This window comes from Chiloscyllium plagiosum, chromosome 28 (genome assembly GCF_004010195.1).
Source record: "Chiloscyllium plagiosum isolate BGI_BamShark_2017 chromosome 28, ASM401019v2, whole genome shotgun sequence".
In the NCBI taxonomy this organism is placed as follows: domain Eukaryota; kingdom Metazoa; phylum Chordata; class Chondrichthyes; order Orectolobiformes; family Hemiscylliidae; genus Chiloscyllium; species Chiloscyllium plagiosum.
The window spans coordinates 27,849,015-27,869,463 of record NC_057737.1 but is presented as its reverse complement, the minus strand read 5'-3'; the positions used below and the strand labels follow the sequence as shown (position 1 = coordinate 27,869,463).

Below are 20,449 nucleotides of genomic sequence, written 5' to 3'. Positions count from 1 at the left end.
TTCAAACTGCCTCAACGCTGCAGAACAAAGAAATTCGATATCTGAAAATGCTTACACTGAATGGAAAATAATATGGGTGAAATATTTTAAATTAGAAGATTCTGTTCCCCTTAAATTCTGTTCAATAATATGCTAGGGTCATATACAAGAGGACTGGGAATGGCAAGCTTGTCATGATACTGAATTAGATTAGATTACTTACAGTGTGGAAACAGGCGCTTCAGCCCAACAAGTCCACACCGACCCTCCGAAGAGCGACTCATTCCCCTACAGTTACCCCTGTGAGGCAGCAGTGCTAACCACTGTAACTGAGTCAGAATATGATCTTAGCGCAGAATTGCTCACTCTATATTTACCTCCTCATAGCTTCTGCATAGCAAGTATCAGGAGGCTAGTTGAATATGTTTAGTTAACACAAAATCGCAAAACAAGTTGTTCACATGCAACTATGTTATTTGAAAAAAATACCTTTCAAGGCATATGTTTGTGTGAATTTGTGCTTCCCATTAGAGTCAAGATGCATAGCCAAGTGATAAAGTGAATCTACAGTTCTTATAACAGTATGAGCAAAATCATTATAGATTTATGAGCTTATATTTGTAGTTGAATATAGTTACAAATCCAAAGAGAACGCAAATGTCAGTCGATAAAGTATGGAAGTCAAATTTATAATGCCACTGCTGTTAATTTCAAGCATATTTAATGTGTTGGATTTATAAAACGAATTGAATTAAAGGTCACAAAAAAGCATCAAAGATTCTGTAAGGCACTTTTCATTCAGCATATGACAGGAAAATCCTAGTTGACTCGCATTGGATTACAGCTTGTGTCTGGACATGATTTATGCATACCTACACTTTTTTGATATTATTCATTTATATGAATGCTTTGCAAGCAGAGTTATTCTGCATGTAAATCATTGTCATGTTAAATGAATAAGAACATGCCATTGCACAAAGTGAAAGAAAAAGGTAAAAACAAATTACCAACAATATTCTTGTGAATACTGGGCTAAATATTCCACAAAGGTGGTGAAAATACTGTCCCAAATGCACAATATTTAAGATAACGAACAAAAAGTGCAGAAAATAGTGAGTGAATTTGAGTCCAGGAGTAGGATGTCTCGTTACAATTGCTCAGGCCCCTGGTGAGACCACACCTGGAGTACTGTGTGTAGTTCTGGGTTCCATATCTGAGGAAGGATGTTCTGGCTATGGAGGGAGTGCAACAAACTAATTTGTGGGATGGCAGGACTGACATATGAAGAGAGACTGGGTTGGTTAGAATTATATTCAATTTAATTTAGAAGAATGAGGGTGTATCTCATAGAAAGCAATACAATCTAACAGGAATAAACATGGTAAATGCAGGAAGAATGTTCTGGTGATCAGGGAGTCACAAAGAGCAAAGATCAAAGAATAGTACAGCACAGGAACAGGCCCTTCTGTCCACCAAGACTGCACTGACACATGACACCTTTCTGAACTAGAAAACTTTTGCCTCTACGTGGTCCATATCCCTCTATTCTGTGCCTATTCACGTATCTGTTAAGATGCCTCTTAAATGCTGCTATTATAGCTGCTTCTACTAACTCTTCCGGCAGCACATTCCAGGCACTTGTCCTCCTCTGTGTATAAAACTTGCCTCTCACACCTCCTTTAAACTCTTCACCTTTTACCTTAAACCTATGTTCCCTACTAATTGACATTTCTGTCCTCAAAAAAAACTCCAATTATCCATGCCTTGCATAATTTTGTCAACTTCTATAAGGTTGCCCATTATTCTCCAAAGTTCAACTGAAAACGAACTAAGTTTTTTTCCATTAACTTCTCAATCTTTTCTGTCCCCTCTCCAAAGCCTCCACATCCTTCAGGTAGCGTGGCAACCAGAACTGTACACAATACTAGGAGAAAGTAAGGACTGCAGATGCTGGAGATCAAAACTTAAAAATGTGTTGCTGGAAAAGCGCAGCAGGTCAGGCAGCATCAAAGGAGCAGGAGAATCGACGTTTCGGGCATAAGCCCTTCTTCAGGAATGAGCTGATTCCTGAAGAAGGACTTATGCCTGAAACGTCGATTCTCCTGCTCCTTTGATGCTGTCTGACCTGCTGCACTTTTCCAGCAACATATTTTTAAGCTCTGTACACAATACTGCAAATGTGGCCTAGCTACACTTTAGATTAGGTTAGATTCCCTACAGTGTGGAAACAGGCCCTTCAGCCCAACCACTCCACACCGACCCTCTGAAGAGTAGCCCACCCAGACCCATTTCCCTCTGACTAATGTACCTAACACTATGGGCAATTTAGCATGGCCAATTCACCTGGCCTGCACACCTTTGGACTGTAGGAGGAAACTGGAGCAAACTCACGCAGACACAGGGAGAATGTGCAAACTCCACACAGACAGTCATCCGAGGTTGGAATCAAACCTGAGATCCTGGTGCTATGGGACAACAGTGCTAACCACTGAGCCACCATGCTGCCCACGGTTCTATCCAGCTGCAACATGACTCACCAATTTTTATACTCTGTGCCCTGACTGACAAAGGCAAGCATGCCATGTGCTGTCCTGACCACCTTATCCACTTGTATTGCTACTTTCAGGGAACTTTGGATCTCTCTGAATATTAATGCTTCTAATGGTTATACCATATACAGTCGACTTCGCTCTTCCACTAGACTTTCTAAAATGCATCACCTCATATCTGTCCAGATTAAACTCCTTCTGCTATTTCTCTGCCCACATCTCCAGCCTATCTACATCCTGCTGTATCGTCTGGGCAATCCTCTTTACTATCCGCAGCTCCCCCAACCCTTGTGTCATCCACAAACTTACTAATCAGGCCACCTACATTCTCCTCCAAATCATTTCCATATATTATAAACAACACTGGTCCCAGCACAGATCCCTGCGGAACATCACTGGTTACAGAGCTCCAATCAGAAAACCACACAGCTCATAGGGCTATAGGGATCAAAGAGTACGGGGAGAAAGTGGAACAGAGTACTGAGGTGGATGGTCAGCCATGATTGTGTTGAATAACAGAGCAGGCTCAAAGCCTTGGATGGCCTACTTTTGCTCCTATTTTCTAAGTTTCTGAGCATACACAGCAAGAAAGTGGAGAGACAAAGAGAGGTAATGTTTCAGGTCCGTGTCTTTTATCAAATGGTGCCCATGACTTGCTGAGCATTCCAGGACTTTCTGTTTTTAATTCAGGTTTCTGGGATCCTCAGCTTTGTACTTTTGTAATAACACTTCACAACCAGTCCCACTTCCCAATTCTGGCTAACGCATACAACAGTTACTCACTCTTCTCTGTTACTAAGACTGGAGGAGTGCTTTGCCAAAACAGAGTTTCACACTAAGCGAGGAAAAAATATAAATTTTTCTCTCTCCCTTTACTAAGAGAGTAACACTAGCTTCAGAAGCCAGTGCCCTGAAGCAGAAAAAGCTACTTAAACATCAGGTTGCAATTAAAGAAAGAGAAAGCAAGAAAAATTCTCCAATTAACTTGGGAAGACATAAACATTAAGTAATATTTGAGGAGTGGGGCTATAGGGTTGGGGGCTGGAAGAATGTTTCATTGTTTATTATTTCTTTGGAAGTTTTGGTCACAATGCTGGAGCCCAGAGGTGGGCCTTCCACCCAACCCACCTCCACATCTGGCATCGTCCTCACTGCTTGTGATGTCATCTGCCCCAATGTCTAATGTAGCCCACAACCCAGACTGACAATGTGACAATGAGGTCAGACATTCTTCAAAGTTACGTTCACAGAAGCGAGAATTCTCATAACTCTGCATTCCCAAGTCAATGACGAAAATGTAGGCACTATGGTGACCTACATGTGACCTCCCGTGCTGCAATCACATGGTCACCTATAAATGCCATCAGAATACACCAAGGGACTGCAATTAATACTCTCTGCCAGCTAGGCCAACATCTTGAGAAAACATTTTTTTAAGACAAACAAGCACATTACAATGCCAATTAATTTAACTTCTTGACTTGAGTCAAGTTTCCCAAACAACAAATAGAGTTTGTCAATTTGAAAGGACACAGATCTAGCTCAGCTCAATAATAAACTGGGTATTAAGACAGCAATTACCAACTCACTACAAAGACAGTTGAGACATTTGCTACTTTTGCTTTTTACACTTACCCCCTATCGTCACGCTGCAGAAATTGGAGGGCACAAGCCAGAAGTAACTTTCTAAAAACTGAATTGTAACAATATTATCTGGGTTCTGGTCTGGAACTTGCTGCCAGCTAAGAATTCACAAATAGGATCAGAACCTGGGTTTCTAGGGCTAATTAATGTGACTTTAAAACCATGGGCAGTCCATGAATTAAAATTAATAAATGTGAAATTACCCAAGAGGGATGTGCTAATACAACTATAACTTAATTGTCTAGATTTGATTTACCTCTGACTGTCAAAGTTGTGGAATTCGCACTCTGAGTAAGTTAGAATTATGACTTAATCAATGGAAGGTTTACCTTCCATTGTTTCTAAAAGTGGTTAAAGACTAAGCAGAAGCAAAGCTAATTCAGAGGCCAGAACATATCTCCACTAGGTTAAGCATGGTCAGTTTTGAGGATTTAAAGATTATCTCCACTTCTTAGAGATTACACATATTGCAAATACTTTAAAGAGCAGAGCAGAATTTATTCCATGAAGTAAGACTGACCTCTGATGGCCATTTTGATAAAGTCATGATACATAATTTCTTTACTGCAGGGACTGCAATATTTTCCTAATAAGCATGATGATCCCAATCAGCCAATTTAGAAAACAGATTACAATGAGGAGTGACAGAGTGTCATGAACCGGATATCTGCTATGCTTTATAAATGAATCCTTCTCCTGAAATGGCTCATTTCGCAAATGAATCCCTACAATAACCACACCAAGAGCTGTGGTAAACAAAACAGAGGTATCCAAGTGATATAAGTCATGTCTTGCAAGTAGCATCTGTGCCATAAGTTCCAGGCAAGGACCATCTGCAACAAGAAAGAGTCTAACCACCTTTCTTTAAACTTATCAGCATTGCTGTTGCTGAATACCTCACCATAAACATCCTGGGGGCAGTCATCACTTACCAGAAGCTTAACTGGAACAACCATTTCAACACGTGGCTACAATAGCAGGTCAGAGGCTGGGAATTCAGTGGCTCGTAAGTCACCTCCTCACGCTGCCAGTTTTTCCATCATCAGCACACCACGTGCCAAGAGTGTGATAAAATGCCCTCCAGTTGCCTGTCAGTATGCCACTCCAACAACACCTAAAAAGTTCATCCCTGCGCAAGACATCCTACCTACTACTTTTTACAACCACTCCATTCCCAGTATACATAGTTAGCAATGTGTACCATCTACAAGATGTACTGTAAAAACTTGGCAAAACTTCTTTGGCAGAATTTTCCAAACCTGTGGTGTTTCCCACCTACAGCTGCAGATACGTGGCCCAACACCATCCATAAGTTACCCACCAAGTAATATTAAGTAAATTTTGACTTCCTCTACCCTGTAGAAATTGAGTAGAATTTAACCCTGTACTCCCACTCTGGTTTAACCTTGTCATTAATATCAGCCAATGACTGAGAGGTTCATCTGATCCATATTGTATCCCGAGCTACAAATCTTCTCCCAAACTTTGGATATTGTATCCTTGTCATATTGTTTTTATTAAAACAACAAAACAATTTAAAATATTTTTTATAAAGGGGGGATCATGTTGAATATATTGCAAACCACGAAATGATGTAAGTATGGCACAGACGGAGAGTATTTGATCCCATTGTATCTGATCTGGTGATGGCTGTACACTTGAACTCACATAACATATCAACTGCTGTTAACCATTTATCTCCACATAGTTTTAATAACTTCCTATCCATTTTAAATTATGTTCTGATCTGTGTTTAAGAAGCTAGTGGTGGTGAAACATTCCATTTTCCAAACCTCCAAGTTCTCTCTTCATTCTTTTGCTGATACCAAGCCTCTCAATCTATTTGAACTTCTCTGTTATAATGAGAATGCCCAAATTTTAAATTTATTATTTCCTTGCCAGTATCGTTTTAATGGATTCATATATCCTTTTGATCGTCCTGTTGTAACTTAAGTATGGGGGTGGACTGTGCTGAAGCAGAACAGCTCAAATCTTTTGCCATTCAGCTTTTGAAAAAAAAGATGCCATTATCACTGGACATGCGAGTTTATAATGATGTGATGAGGACAGTAAGACATCCAAGACCTTAGTGAACAGTGGAACTAACAGTTTATCTTCCCTAACCAAAGGGTTCTTCTAGCCAAGGGGTAGTGTCCTTATCTCTAACAGTGAGCTTTTTTTAAATATGAAACAAACAGCAAAGAGATGTAAATAAACATGTGAATTATGGAGGTCCACAACTTATTGCCTATAACTCAATTCCCTAATTTTTCTGGGTAACTTGTGTATTAATAACAGTCACCAATAGTAAACAGTAAGGTTTCACAAACAGTAATGCAATAATCATTAGAAAACCTTTGTATTGATGCTATTTTAGGGAGATTGTTAAGAATTCATAAAGAGGACACATGGGGGAGTCCAGAACTAGAGGGGAAAGATGTAAAAGAGACCTAAGGGGCAACTTTTTCACGAAGAGGGTGGTATATGTATGGAATGAGCTGCCAGAGGAAGTGGTGGAGGCTGGTACAATTGCAACATTTAAAAGGCATTTGGATAGGTATATGAATAGGAAGGGTTTGGAGGAATATGGGCCAGGTGCTGGCAGGTGGAACTAGATTGGGTTGGGATATCTGGTCGGCATGGACGGGTTGGACGAAAGGTCTGTTTCTGTGCTATACATCTCTATGACTCAATGAGAAAGGCTCGCTCTACTTTAATTTGATAAGTCACTAAGAATGGATTTGATGCATCCAAAGATACTGACAGAAGCAAGGATGTAAACTATGGAAGCCATAAGCAACTGATCCACTTTAGATACAAGGGTGGTGCCAGAAAACTGTAGAATTACAAGTAATATATATTTGGTCAAAATATGATGAAAGGGAACTACAGACTAGTCAGTTTAACCTCAATGGTCGAGAAACCTTTGGATAAACATTGCACAGGATAAATTAACAGTCACTTCAATGGGGTGGATTAATTAAGGAAAACTAGCATGGGTTTGTCAAAAGCAAAAGGTATTCAACTAACTTATTGGAGTGTTTTGATAAGGTACAAAGACAACTGATGAAGGTAATGCAGTTTGTGGTGTGTTTATGGACTTCAGAAAGGCGTTCGATAAAAAGATTCATAAAAGGCTTGACAGCAAAGGTGAAGCTTGTGGGGTAAAAGACAGCACAGATAAGAAGTTGGCTTAATGTCAGGAAACAAACATGATCAATAGCCAGCAGTTTTTGAACTGGAGGAAGATAATTAGAGGGGTTCCCTTGGCATTGAGACCAAGACCACTGTTTTCCTTAATATATATTAATGGATGAAACTTAGGTGTGCAGAACATGATGTCAAAACTTACAGGTGACACACAATATAGAGATGTGGTGAACTTTGCGGAGGATCGTAATGGCTTTAAAGAAAGCGAAGGAAATGTCATGGGCAAACCTCTGGCAGATGAAAATTAACGCAACAAGGTGTGAAGTAACCCATTTGCTAATAAGAATGAGGAGAGGCGATACAAACTAAACAGTATATTTCTAAAGGGTGTAGTCCAACAGAGGGATCTGGGGGCATGCATTCATAAGCCATTAAAGGTGGTAGGTTAGTTTGATAAAGTGGTTAAAAAGGCACACCTAGTCTGAGTTTTATTCATTAATGCATAGACTACTAAAGCAAAAAACTTATGATGAAACAAAAACAGGAACTGCTGGAAAAGCTCAGCAGGTCTGGCAGCATTTGTGAAGAGAAATCAGGGTTCATGTTTTGGGTCGGGCGATCTTTCCTCAGAAAGTTATGAGGAATGTTTACAAAAAACTAATTTAGCCTCAGCTGGAGTTTTGTGTCCAGTTCTGGGGTCCACACTTCAGAAAAGGGGTGAAGACTTTAGAGAGTGTGGGAAGAAAATTTGTGAGAACTGATTACTTTGACAGGTGGATGAAGTCAAGATGGTTTCCTTGGCGAAGGTCAGTTTGAGAGGAGATTTGTTGGAAATGTTCGAAATCATGAATTCTTTAAAGAGTAAATAAGTAGAAAGTTTCCCATTGGAAAAAGAATTGAGGAAAAAGGATGCTGTTTTAAGGTGATTGACAAATGTGCTTGTATCTCTGGGGCGAGTCTTGAATCTACAATCTTCGATCTCAGAAGCAAGGGTGCCAACTGCGCCATGCCTAACAGTGTAACATTTTCGTGTTGTGGCACATGAAGTTGACACCTTGCCTGCTGCTTTGTTGTAAATTCACACAAGGACTGTTGTAGATTGGAAACTGGATTGACACTGTCTGTTCTTGAAAATGCTAACAGCTGTCTGCTTTGTATGACTAGAATGGAAAAGATTATGCACAAACAGAGGGAAATGGCAAGACGTGGCAACTATATTGTTCATAGCTGGAATGGAATCAATTGGCAGTTTGGACTAGAGCCAGCTGGGCAGTTCTGAGCCACCTCAGTCAGGCTGATGTCCGCTTTAATGTATTCTACTTAATCTCCTTTCAGAACTTGTTCACATATTATTAAATTGGAGAGGGGTCAAAAGAGATTTACCAGGAGGTTGCCAGGAATTGAGGGTTCAAGTTGTAAGGAAAGACTGAATAGGCGGGACATCTTTTCACTGGAGCATAAGAGGTTGAGAGGTGACCTTATAAAATTATGAGGGGCATCGATAAGGCAAACAGCAAACGTCTTTCTCCCTCAGGTGGGTGAGTTCAAAATTAGACGGCATAATTTTAAGGTGGAAGGAGAAAGATTTAAAAGGGACCTGAAGGCAACTCTTTCACGCAGAAGGTGGTTCGTGCGTGGAATGAACTGCCAAAGGAAGTGGTAGATCTAGGTACAGTTACAACATTTTTAAAAATGTTTGGATACGTACATGAATAGGAAAGGTTTGGAGGGATCTGAGCCTAACATAAGCAAGTGGGACTAGTTTAGTTTGGGAAACTTGGCCAGCATGGACAAGTTGGACCAAAGGATATGTTTCTGTGCTGTACGACTGTATCGCTCCTACTCTGGCATGTCGAGGAGGTGCCGGCGTTGGACTGGGGTGGACAAAGTTAAAAATCACACAACACCATGTAATAGTCCATCAGGTTTATTTGGAAGCACTAGCTTTCAGAGCACTGCTCCTTCGTCAGGTAGCTAGTGGGGTAGGATACTGTTGAACTGTAACCTGGCGTTGTGTGACTTTTAACTTTGTCCTACTATGACAAACTGGATATTTGCAGTATTGCACATAATGGGAGCGACATTCAATATAATCGGCCTACTACTGAGAACTGGGCACTGTGGACAATCACTGCATCTAAATAGGTAAAGCCCACAGCCAATCTAAGCTGAGTAGTAATGCTGGAGGTGGTGCAGTGGGGAACAGAATCTTCTTCCTCCTGTCACACTGATTAAACCAAAGCAGCACTGGGGGGATCTTTGTGGGAGAGATTGTCTCTGAGGCTTACCACCTCTCTTTGTCCACAACTGTTTCCTCCCTTAATGCAGCCACAACGCACCGCCCCTTTCAGAATCACTGGCTGTGTTTAAGAGGGGTCGGAGATGCCCAATTTCCAGTTTTCCACCTAAGAACAGAAGCATAACTTGTAATCGGTATTGGGATTGCTACCTATTCATCTGACAAAAATGAGGAGGGGTTCAGCTCCAAATTAGTGTGATCCCAGCATCCAAGTGAACACACATTCATTTTCAGATGCAATCTTCTTTCCAGCCCAATGCATAAAACAGTGGTAGGAAAGTATTATGTGTCCATGTTCCTTGTACAGTATGTTCACTATGTTGGCTATGGCTTTAAGGGAAGATCCATTTCAAATACAAAAGGATGGAAAATCTGAAGAAAAGTCATTCTATGCCATTCCAGCACACTTCAAAACCAGCAACGCCTGAGACCAGGAATCAATTTCTCTTGTTAGGCTCTCAGCTGGAGACTATTCTCTAACATGGGACAGAGCCGAAGGGTGGGGGACTGTTAATCCATTTCAAAGGTTTTTATCCGACTGCAAAAGGAACTTTGGGCTGTTAGATATGGATCTCTTCAATTACATGAAGGTAAATATTGCCTAAAAACATTTTGCAGGTTTGCCAGCAGCAACTCAATCATTTGCTCAGTTATATGAACAAAATTACAACCTTTAGTTTTCCAACTTTATGGATACTTGAGGAAGTTAGAATTCTTACTATGTGAACAGCTCTCAGATAGAGACTTATACTAACGTTAGATAAAGACCTGAGAAATCAATTTAGCAGAAATGCAGTGCACGTACTTCACTGTCAGTATTCATTCATGAAACGTGAGCACAGCTAGCTAGCCAGCACTTAATACCCATCCCCAACTGCACCACCCGTTTAACAGAAAAAATGCTGACTCTATTACCTACCACACTGAATGATTAATGAATGAATATGCTCAGACTGAAGATGGAGTTATAAGGATTTAAGGGAACCTTAAGATATGCCTAGCTTAGAGCTAAAGGAAGAAATTCTACAGTGTAACCCTCACAGCAAGTTAGCCCTGGGATTGGAGGGCACCCTGCTCAGCAAGTAAAGAGAAATGAACCCGTTGGAACTGCCACTGAACTGTTCGTGATAAGGACTGTAATTCCATGCAGAGTGCAATGTGAGATAAGGAAAGAGGAACCAGTCATTTCAATATAGTATAAGTAGCATTCAGAAAAAAAATGTTCAGTCAATGTTTTTTGTTATTTCATACAGTAAAACATAAAATCTTTATGTTATTCTTTAAGCTGTTAACATCAAGTATGAATTTTTCTCTGTAAAGGTTATCTGTCTCTTCGGAGATCGTAACAATAAACATTTGAACATTCAACATATTCAAAACAGTGGGTAAAAGAGTCAATCAGCATTGTGCCACAGCCACACTAATCCTAGTAACAGGAAATGGACAGATGCTAGTCATACCAGAAGCCCTCACTTGCATAGTAGGGAAGCAGTGGGAGTGTGTCAGCATTGACAAGATGGGCCGAATGGACCCTTTTGTGCTGTATCATTTCTATGGTTCTACTTGTCAGGTTTTTTTCCCACATGGAGGAGCAAAGATCAAAAGAAAAGCAACTGTAGGTGCACTCCTCTTCTTGTTTAATAGCTGTAGTAAACAGGCAGGAGGCTGGAAGAACACAGCAAGCCAGGAGGTGGAGAAGTTGACGTTTCGGGTGTAACCCTTCTTCAGGACTGGGGGTGGGTATAAGGGGAGTTGTAGATAAAAGGGGTCGCAGGGGCAGGGTGGTGAAGTGGGGGTATGTGAAGACAGACAGAGAGTACGACCTGGTTGGTCAATGGGAGGCATGAATCCGATTGGTGGCAGGGAGGAGTTGAAGGGAATGGAGGGGAGGGGATGGGAAGGCAGTCGGGGGATGGGAGGAGAGGTTATTTGAAATTGGAGAATACAATGCTGAGTCTTCCGTGCTGTAGACTGCCCAGGTGGAAGATGAGGTGGCATTCCTCCCAATTTGCAGTTGGTCTCGTTGTGACAATGGAGACCAAGGATGGTCATGTCAGAACGGGAGTGGGAAGGGGAATTAAAATGGGCAGTGACTGGGAGGTCAGCTCAGCCCCTGTGGGCCTGGCTGTGATGCTCATCTAAGTTTACATTTGGTCTCCCAGATATTGAGGAGACCACATCGGGAGCAAACTAGTTGTAGTAAACTAGGTTGGAAGAGAGACAGGTGAACCTCTGTCTCACCTGGAAGGACTGTTTGTGGCCCTGGATGTAGGTGAGGGGGGGTGGAGTGCCAGTAGGTTTTGCATCTTTTCTGGTTGCAGGGGAAGGGACGTAGGGGCTCGGGGTGGGGGTGGTTGGTGGGGAGAGTGGTGCAAACCAAGGACTGTTATAGGGAACAGTCCTTGCAGAAGGCAGAGAGGGGTGGGGAGGGAAAGATGTCCTTGGTGATGGGATCTAGTTGGAGTTGGGGAAAGTGTTTAAGGATGATGCATTGGTTACGGAGACTGGTGGGGTGGTAGGTGAGGACAATGGGGACTTAGTCTTTATTGCTTTGGGAGGCAGGGTTCAGAGCAGTGGAACAGGGAAGGGAGACAATGCAGTGGAGTGCTGTCAGAGAGAGGAAAAGCATGTTGTTTGAAAGAGGTAAACATCTGGGATGCTTGGGAGTGGAATGTCTCCTCATCCGAGCAGATGCAGCGGAGGTGGAGGAATTGGGGGAACGGGAAGGAGTTCTTGCAGGATCCCGGGTGTGAGGAGGTGTAGTCCAGGTAGTTATGAGAGTTTATGGGTTTGTAGTAAACTGTCACCGGAGATGGAAACGGAAGGGTCAAGAAAGGGGGAGGGAGGTGTCTAAGATGGACCAAGTGAATTTGACGGCGGGGTGGAAGTTGTGGGTGAAGTCGATGAACTGCTCCTGTTCAGCCTGGGTGCAGGATGCTGCACCGATGCAGTCAACAACATAACGGCGGAAGAGTTGGAGCACAGTACCTGTGTAGGTACTGAAGAGGGACTGTTCGACGTGGCTGACAAAGAGGCAGGCGTAGCTGGGGCCCATCTGAGTGCCCATGGCCACTCCCTGGATTCGGAGGAAATGGGAGGAGTTGGAGGAAAAGTTATTAAGGGTGAGCACTGGGTCAGTGAGGTGGAAGAGGGTATTGGTCGAGGGGGACGGCATGGGTCTGTTGGAGAAGAACAAGCGAAGGGCCTGTGGGCTATCTTTGTGTGGTGTGGATGTGTATAAGGACTGCACATTCATAGTGAAGATAAAGCGCTGTGGACCGGGGAACTGGAAGTTGCTGAAGAGATGGAGGGCATGGTTGGTGTCGTGGTTGTAGGTGGGATGTGCCTGAAGCAAAGGGGAGAGGATGGGGTCGAGGTAGGACGAGATGAGTTTGTTGGGGCAGGACCATGCTGACACAATGGGTCGGCCAGGGTAGTTGGGCTTGTGAATCTTGGGGAGCAGGTAGAACCGGGCAGTACTGTGTTGGGGGACTATCAGTTTGGAGACTGTGGAAGGAGAGACAATGAGGGCACGCACAGTGTGAGTAATTTTGGCCTGATGTGTCGCAGTGGGGTTGTGGGCAAGGGGGAGGTGGGATGTGGTGTCAGAGAGTTGGCTTCGGCCTCTGTGACATAAAGGTCCATTCTCCAGACTACCACCGACCCTCCTTTGTCAGTGGGTTTGATGGTGAACTGGGGGTTGGTGCGGTTAATAGCTGACCAAAGGAGCATTGGCTATAAGCTACAAACTGGTGGTCAGCTGCCTTTTCCATTTTGGTCATAATTGTTACTTTATCAGGATGCCAGAGAAAGGTCATTGAATAATTTGAAAAACAACATGACTCTGAAACTCACAAAAAAGACAGAAATTAATTATGCTATTACTTCATCAACTGTGGTTAGCTTGGTCTCAAACAGAGCCTTCTCATTATTGCTGATTACTTTTGTTAACTCATTATACTTGCAAACGATAGTATCTGACCTGGTAACTGAAAGTCTCATTCTGGGTGTACTGCCATTGCTCAAGACAGCCAGCGTGATTCCTGCCAAATGTATAATTAAAATTACAAGAAACTAGCTAGCGTAGGTTCAGAAAAAATAAGGAAAACAATTACATGCATTTGAAGTTGAAAGAACTACTTTGTAAACAAACACAGAATACATTGATTGATTTACTGTGTCATGGTGGCACAGTGGTTGGCACTGCTGCCTCACAGCACCAGGGACCCGGATTCAATTCCTGCCTTGGGCGACTGTCTGTGTGGAGTTTGCACATTCTCCCCGTGTCTGCGTGGGTTTCCTCCGGATGCTCTGGTTTCCTCACACAATCCAAAGATGTGCAGGTTAGGTGAATTAGCCATGCTAAATTGCCCATAATGTTAGGTATGTTAGTCAGGGGTAGATGTAAGGGAATGGGTTACTCTTCGGAGGGTCGGTGTGGACTTATTGGGCTGAAGGGCCTATTTCCACACTGTAGGTAATCTAATCTAATTGTCAATTTCTACTCCACGCTCACTGCTAACTAGACTCACCTCCTCCCACCCTACTTTCTGTAAAAACACCATCTCTTATTTCCAATTCCTCTGCCTCCACCGCATCTGTTCCCAAGATGACCAATTCCACCTCAAAAAGGCACAGATGGCGTCCTTCTTCCATGATCGCAACCCACGTGGTTGATGATGCCCTCCAGCGCATCCCCTCCACTTCCCGCACCACCACCCTAAACCCCACCCCTCTCAATGCAACAAGGACAGAACTCCCGTGGAACAAACCTTCAAACCCCACCAACCTCTACATACATTGCATCATCCTCTGCCACTTCCACCACTTCCAAACAGACCCCGCTACCAAAGATATATTTCCCTCCCCACCCCTATCAGCGTTTCGGAATGGCCATTCCCTCCGTGACTGCCTCATCACATCCCACTCCTGGCACCTTTCCCTGCCACTGCAGGAAGTGCAAAACCTGCACCCATACCATTCCCCTCACCTCCATCCAAGGGCCCAAGGGACCCTTTCACATCCGTCACAAATTTACCTGCACTCTACCAATGTCATTTACTGCATCCGTTGCACCCGGTGTGGTCTCCTCTACATTGGGGAGACAGGATGACTCTTTGCAGATCATTTCAGAGAAAATCTGTGGGACACCCGGACCCACCAACCCCACTGCCCCGTGGCTGAACAATTCAACTCCCGCTCCCACTCCATCTAGGACATGTAGGTCCTGGGACTCCTCCACCGCCAAACCGTTACCATTTGATGCCTGGAGGAAGAACGCCTCACATTCCACTTTGGGACCCTGCAACCACAGGGGGTAAATGTGGATTTCAACAGGTTTCTCACTTCCCCTCCCCCACATCATCCCAGTCCCAAGCTTCCAACTCGGCACCGCCCTCCGGACCTGTCCATCATTCCGCCCTCTGACCGATCACCTTCTCCTTCACCCACCTATTGCTTTCTCAGCTACCTTCCCCCCAACCCCACCCTCCTCCCATTTATCTCTCAGCTCTGACCCACAAGCCTCATTCCTGATGAAGGGCTTCTGCCCGAAACGTTGATTCTCCTGCTCCTCGGATGCTGCCTCACCAGCTGTACTTTTCCAGCATCACACTCCCGACTCTGATCTCCAGCATCTGCAGTCCTCAATTTCTCCTATGCAATTGTTAAAGAAAGGTACTTTATATTGTTATAATAAAACAAAGAACTATGGATGCTGGAGATCTGAAACAAAATCAGAAATTGCTGGAGAAACTCAGCTGATCTGGGCAGCATCTGTGGGAAGAAAGTAGACTTAGCGTTTCAAATCCGGAGACTCTTTGGTAAACTGTTAGGAGCTAGGAAAAACTATTATTTATGGTGAAGCTGAAATTGGGAGGCGGGGGAAGTGGGGGAAGGGGAGGTGATGGGGTGGACAGTGCCTTGTCAGATGGAGGATGGAAATAGGAATTGGGAGAGGTGAGTGTTAGGTAGAGACAGAGTCCAGAGAGAGAGAAAGATAAAAGGTGGTAGATAAATTAATGGGTAGCAGGCCGGGATTCAACCAATGCTGAATAAGTGACAATCGGGGCTAACAGGAGCAGAAAATAGGTGCAACTCATACAATGTGATTAACGGGTCTAGGAGTGCTTGAAATGAGTGACTGTGTTGAAAGCAACCCATGTCTTAACAGGACCATGTGTGTGTGGGTAAAAGACATGGAATTAGGCTCTAAACTTAACTCGATGTTGAGTCCTAAAGGCTACAGGGCCCACAAGCAGAAAATGAGATGTTCTTTGAGCTTGTCTTGAGGCTCATTGGAACGCTGCAGAGACATTAGCGTGGGGACAAGGTGCTCTGTTGAAGTGGCAGGCAACTGGAAGCTCAGAGTTATTTTTGCAGACAGAACATATGCTTTCTGCAAAACAGTCAGCAAGCTTAAGTTTCATCTCCCTAGGCCACATTATGAACAGCGAACACTATAGACTAGATTGAGAGAAGTGCAGGTAAATTGCTGCTTCACCTGGAAGGTGTACCTGGTGCCTTGGATAGTGAGGTTGGAGGAGGTAAATAGGCAGGTGTTACACATTCTGCAATTACATGGGAAGGTGCTGCAAGGCTGTGAGGAGATGTTGGGAATTGAGGAGGAATAGACCTGGTTGCCCCTATAGAATATTGACAAGGGAGGGGAGGGGAGTATGTGTCTGGTCTTGGCATCTCTTTGGAGGTGACGGTAATGCAGCTTACAATCTGTTGGGTGTGGAAGCTGGTGGAGTGGTAAGTGAGGAATGGGGTGTGAGGACCATTGTTGGTGGAGGGAAGGGGGGAAGGAGTAAGGGCAGAAACTGGTCTCCCTGCTATAGGAAAGATGCCGTAAACTTGAAAGGATTCAGAAAGGATATACAAGGATGTTGCCACGTTTGGAGGGTTTGAACTATAGGGACAGGCCAAATAGGCTGGGACTGTTTTCCCTGGAGCATCGGAAGCTGAGGGATGACTTATAATATTTTCTAAAATCATGAGGGGTATGGATAGAGTGAACATTCAAGAAGTTTTCCTCAGGATAGGGGACTTCAAAACTTGACGTTACAGGTTTCACGTGAGGGGGAAAGATATAAGAGGGACCGAAGGGACATCCTTTTCACACAGAGGTTGAAAGGTGTGTGTATGGAATGAGCTGCCAGAGGAAGTAGTGGAGGTTGGTACAATTACAACATTTAAAAGGCATCAAGATGGATACATGATTAGGAAGGGTTTAGAGGGATATGGGCCAAATGTTGGCAAATGTGTCTGGATTACTTTAGGATATCTGGTCGGCATGGACAAATTAGACCGAAGAGTCTCTTTCCGTGCTGTACAGCTTTATGACTCTATGACTACATGTAGGAGATAGGTCGAGTGCTGCTCGTTTGCTGCTGGCCTCTGTCAGATACGTACCTAGTGGCCAAAATAGAACCTTATAAACAGAATAAAAACTAATACAAAAATTCTTCTTCATTGTATAAATTCCTTCTCCTCCACCAGTGTGGGTTTCCTCCAAAGATGTGCAGGTCAGGTGAATTGGCCATGCTAAATTGCCCGTAGTGATAGGTGAATTAGTCAGAGGGAAATGGGACTGGGTGGGTTACTCTGTGGAGGGTCGGTGTGGACTGGTTGGGCCGAAGGGCCTGTTTCCCCACTGTGGGGAATCTAATCTAATCTAAAACCATTCAACATTTTCTTCTCTTTTCTTTATGGTTCTTCCCAAGACAAGGTTCTGTATAGAATGTTATTAATATTAAAAAAGTTGGCAATTTTATAAGTGAATTAGTATTTTATACTAACTTTTAATAGGCGTGATTGTCATTAGGATCACAATCACGCATGCTAGAACTATAAAAAAGATAGCTGAGATATTATCATAAATTTATAAAAAGTTCATTACAAAATGATATAGTACATAGTACAGCTCGTATCATTCCTCCATTTACAAAGGGAGACAGATCAAATTCAGAGAACTGTATAGTGAGCTTAATGTCAGTGGTTGAAAAGATGATGACAATTTTACTGGAAGTTATTATGGAGAAAAAGACTAGAAAACAGAAAATATAGTCAACGCTGTATTTAAAAGGTTATGCTTGATCAACTTTGTTGAATTATATGAAGAACAAAATAGGAATGGGAGACAAAGATACTGGAGTAGATAACTGCCACTTCAAATCAATTAAATCTTCACTTGATATAAATTTTATTAACTCTAAAATGCCTTGATTTTAAAATATTTGTCTGTCTTTTTTAAAATTCCTGTTCCCTCACTTCCCTGTATGTGTATAACCTCATGCAGACTGTCCTCTGAGATATCAGAGTTCAAACAATTCTTGCTCCTTGTTCATCCTTGCTTTTAACCACATCGCCATTGTCTTTAGCAGCCTCAGTCTCTTTGCACTGAAATTTCCTCCTTAAGTCTTTATAACTCTCTGCCTCTCCTTTAAGATGCTCCCTAAACCCTCACTCAGACCAAGCTTTTGAACACCTGCACTAATACTTGTATGTGTCTTTGTTTCTTTTAAAGTTTATTTAAAACTCCAAACAGGACATCATTTAAATGTTTTCTTATGTTACAAGTTTCTTGGTATTACAATTTACTTTTGTATATATTATTTGTAATTTGCAATCCAACGATATATTGAGAATTATTCCATGTGATAACTCCTCATCAGGTATGCATGGACTAGAGTTTAAACTTTAGACCATCTTACAAGTTTTGAGAAGCAGTTAGTAATTAAATTTTTCAAAATCTCGAAGGCAAAAGCCTACCAATTTGGTGTCCTTTAAATGCTGCATTGTTGCTATTTAAGCTCATAAAACTGCTACAATAGTATCAGATTCTCTAAACACCTGCTCACTTACCATCAGGTCAGATTTTGTCATGCAACTAAATGTTTTGCATTTTTATAAGCTATGTATGGATTTCAAATGATATTTGTTTGATGTTAATGCAATTATCACAGGACCATTGCAACATCAATTGTATAAGCCCGTCGGTCAGATTTACAATTTCACATAAAATTTGACTTGCATTATTCCATGTTAATTAATACTGAATGGAAAGGATCATATATTTAATTCAAAACTTTTGCTTTCAAATTTACATTCTGCATGACTAACTGTAAAATAGCAAAGACTTTTTACATTACATTACAGTATGGAAACAGGCCCTTTGGCCCAACAAGTCCACACCGACCCGCCGAAGCGCAACCCACCCATACCCCTACATTTACCCCTTACCTAACACTACGGACAATTTAGCATGGCCAATTCACCTTACCTGCACATCTTTGGACTGTGAGAGGAAACCGGAGCACCCGGAGGAAACCCACACAGACATGGGGAGAACATGCAAACTCCACACAGTCGGTCGCCTGAGGCGGGAATTGAACCCGGGTCTCTAGCGCTGTGAGGCAGCAGTGCTAACTACTGTGCCACCGTGCCACCCTTAAGCATAAAGGGTCACCTGAAACAGTATTACTCTCTACAATTCTGAACACTATGGTTGCATAATTCCCTGCCTAATGCCCATTTTTTGACGCTATGCAATATCGAGGTCTTCGATGATGCATGCACATCTGCTTTAAGTCATGCCATCCTGGTGAGATTATTAACAGATGCAGAGTGCATCTCCCAGAAATGTGCAGAGTAAGCACAGCATGATGCCGATCAGCATGCAATTCTGATTTGATGCCAATCCTGCAACTTTGGAGTGTGACACTCCAGCTCCTATCTCTCAACCACACCCAGATCAACATTGTTTCAGCATCAAGAATGACCAAATATTTCAGGCTAGTTGCAAACTGATTTCTTCTGATTTTTCCTGCAATTGTACCAGTATTTAATGGTATAGAGTTCTTTACAGTTCTAAAGCCTGCCATGCCACAAGATTCCATCATGACTTCAAGTTTTATGCATAGGTCCCTTGCTTGCAAAGTTGAATGAATGGTAGGCATTCCCCTCTTGGACAGAGTCCTTCGATGAAAGAAAAGTAATGCTATGGGCATTTCTTCCACCACCTGTGATATGCCTCCTGCAACAACATCAGAAAAGATAACTTCAAACTCTTCTGTAGCTGATGCCCTCCCTACAGCTTAACTGAATCCGATCGATCAAGCTACATGCTCTATATCGAGCTTGGAATAAGCTGATATTTCCTCTAATTAAATACTGCAAATGCTGTAATCATTGTCTTTAGACCACCTCCCAATTTCATTCCCTAAACATGTGCATTCGTCCAAATCTGAATCAGATACTCACCACCTTGGCATCCGGCATCAAACCGGAAATCAAATTCTCATCCCACATTCAGTCTGACATCGAAACTGTTGCATTGCACCTCTGCTGTGTTACCTGTCCCAGCTCATTGGCTACTGAAATCTTCATCCACCTTTCTGTTGGCTCTATTAACTTGACAAGTCAAATGCTTTAGTGTTCACATTTCTATCCTCTCCCCTCTATAAACTTGAGTTCATCCAGAACTCTGCTGATTCCTAATTCACACAGAGACCTGTTCACCCATTCTGTGTCAAGCATTTATTGGCTTGTCAGCATTTTCTGTTTATACATGTGGTGCACTAATACTCAGTAAAGGTGGATCGCCCTCACACCAGGGAATCCCAATGGAGAATGGGAACAGTTAACCAGTGTAACAGTGGCAACTGTTGACAACAATAAATTACAAGTCTGCCTCTGTGTGGTTTTCAATAACATGGAGTCTTAGTAATTTGACAATTTCAGCGTGCTATACAAAACAGGAAATATTTTGCTTGATAAAAGTAAACTAGTTTTGATCTTTTTTCTCTTAGCAAGATTTATGCTC

General features: G+C 42.7%; 1 protein-coding gene across 1 annotated transcript in view; it reads right to left on the bottom strand.

Moving 5' to 3' along the window:
- Nucleotides 1-19,037: 19,037 nt before the first annotated feature.
- Nucleotides 19,038-20,449, bottom strand: part of c28h11orf54 (chromosome 28 C11orf54 homolog) — a 30,031-nt gene continuing 28,619 nt past the window's right edge. Inside the window, exon 9 of the mRNA XM_043718590.1 lies at nt 19,038-19,660. The gene's annotated coding sequence lies outside the window, so the exon portion shown is untranslated. The remainder of the gene's footprint in view (nt 19,661-20,449) is intronic.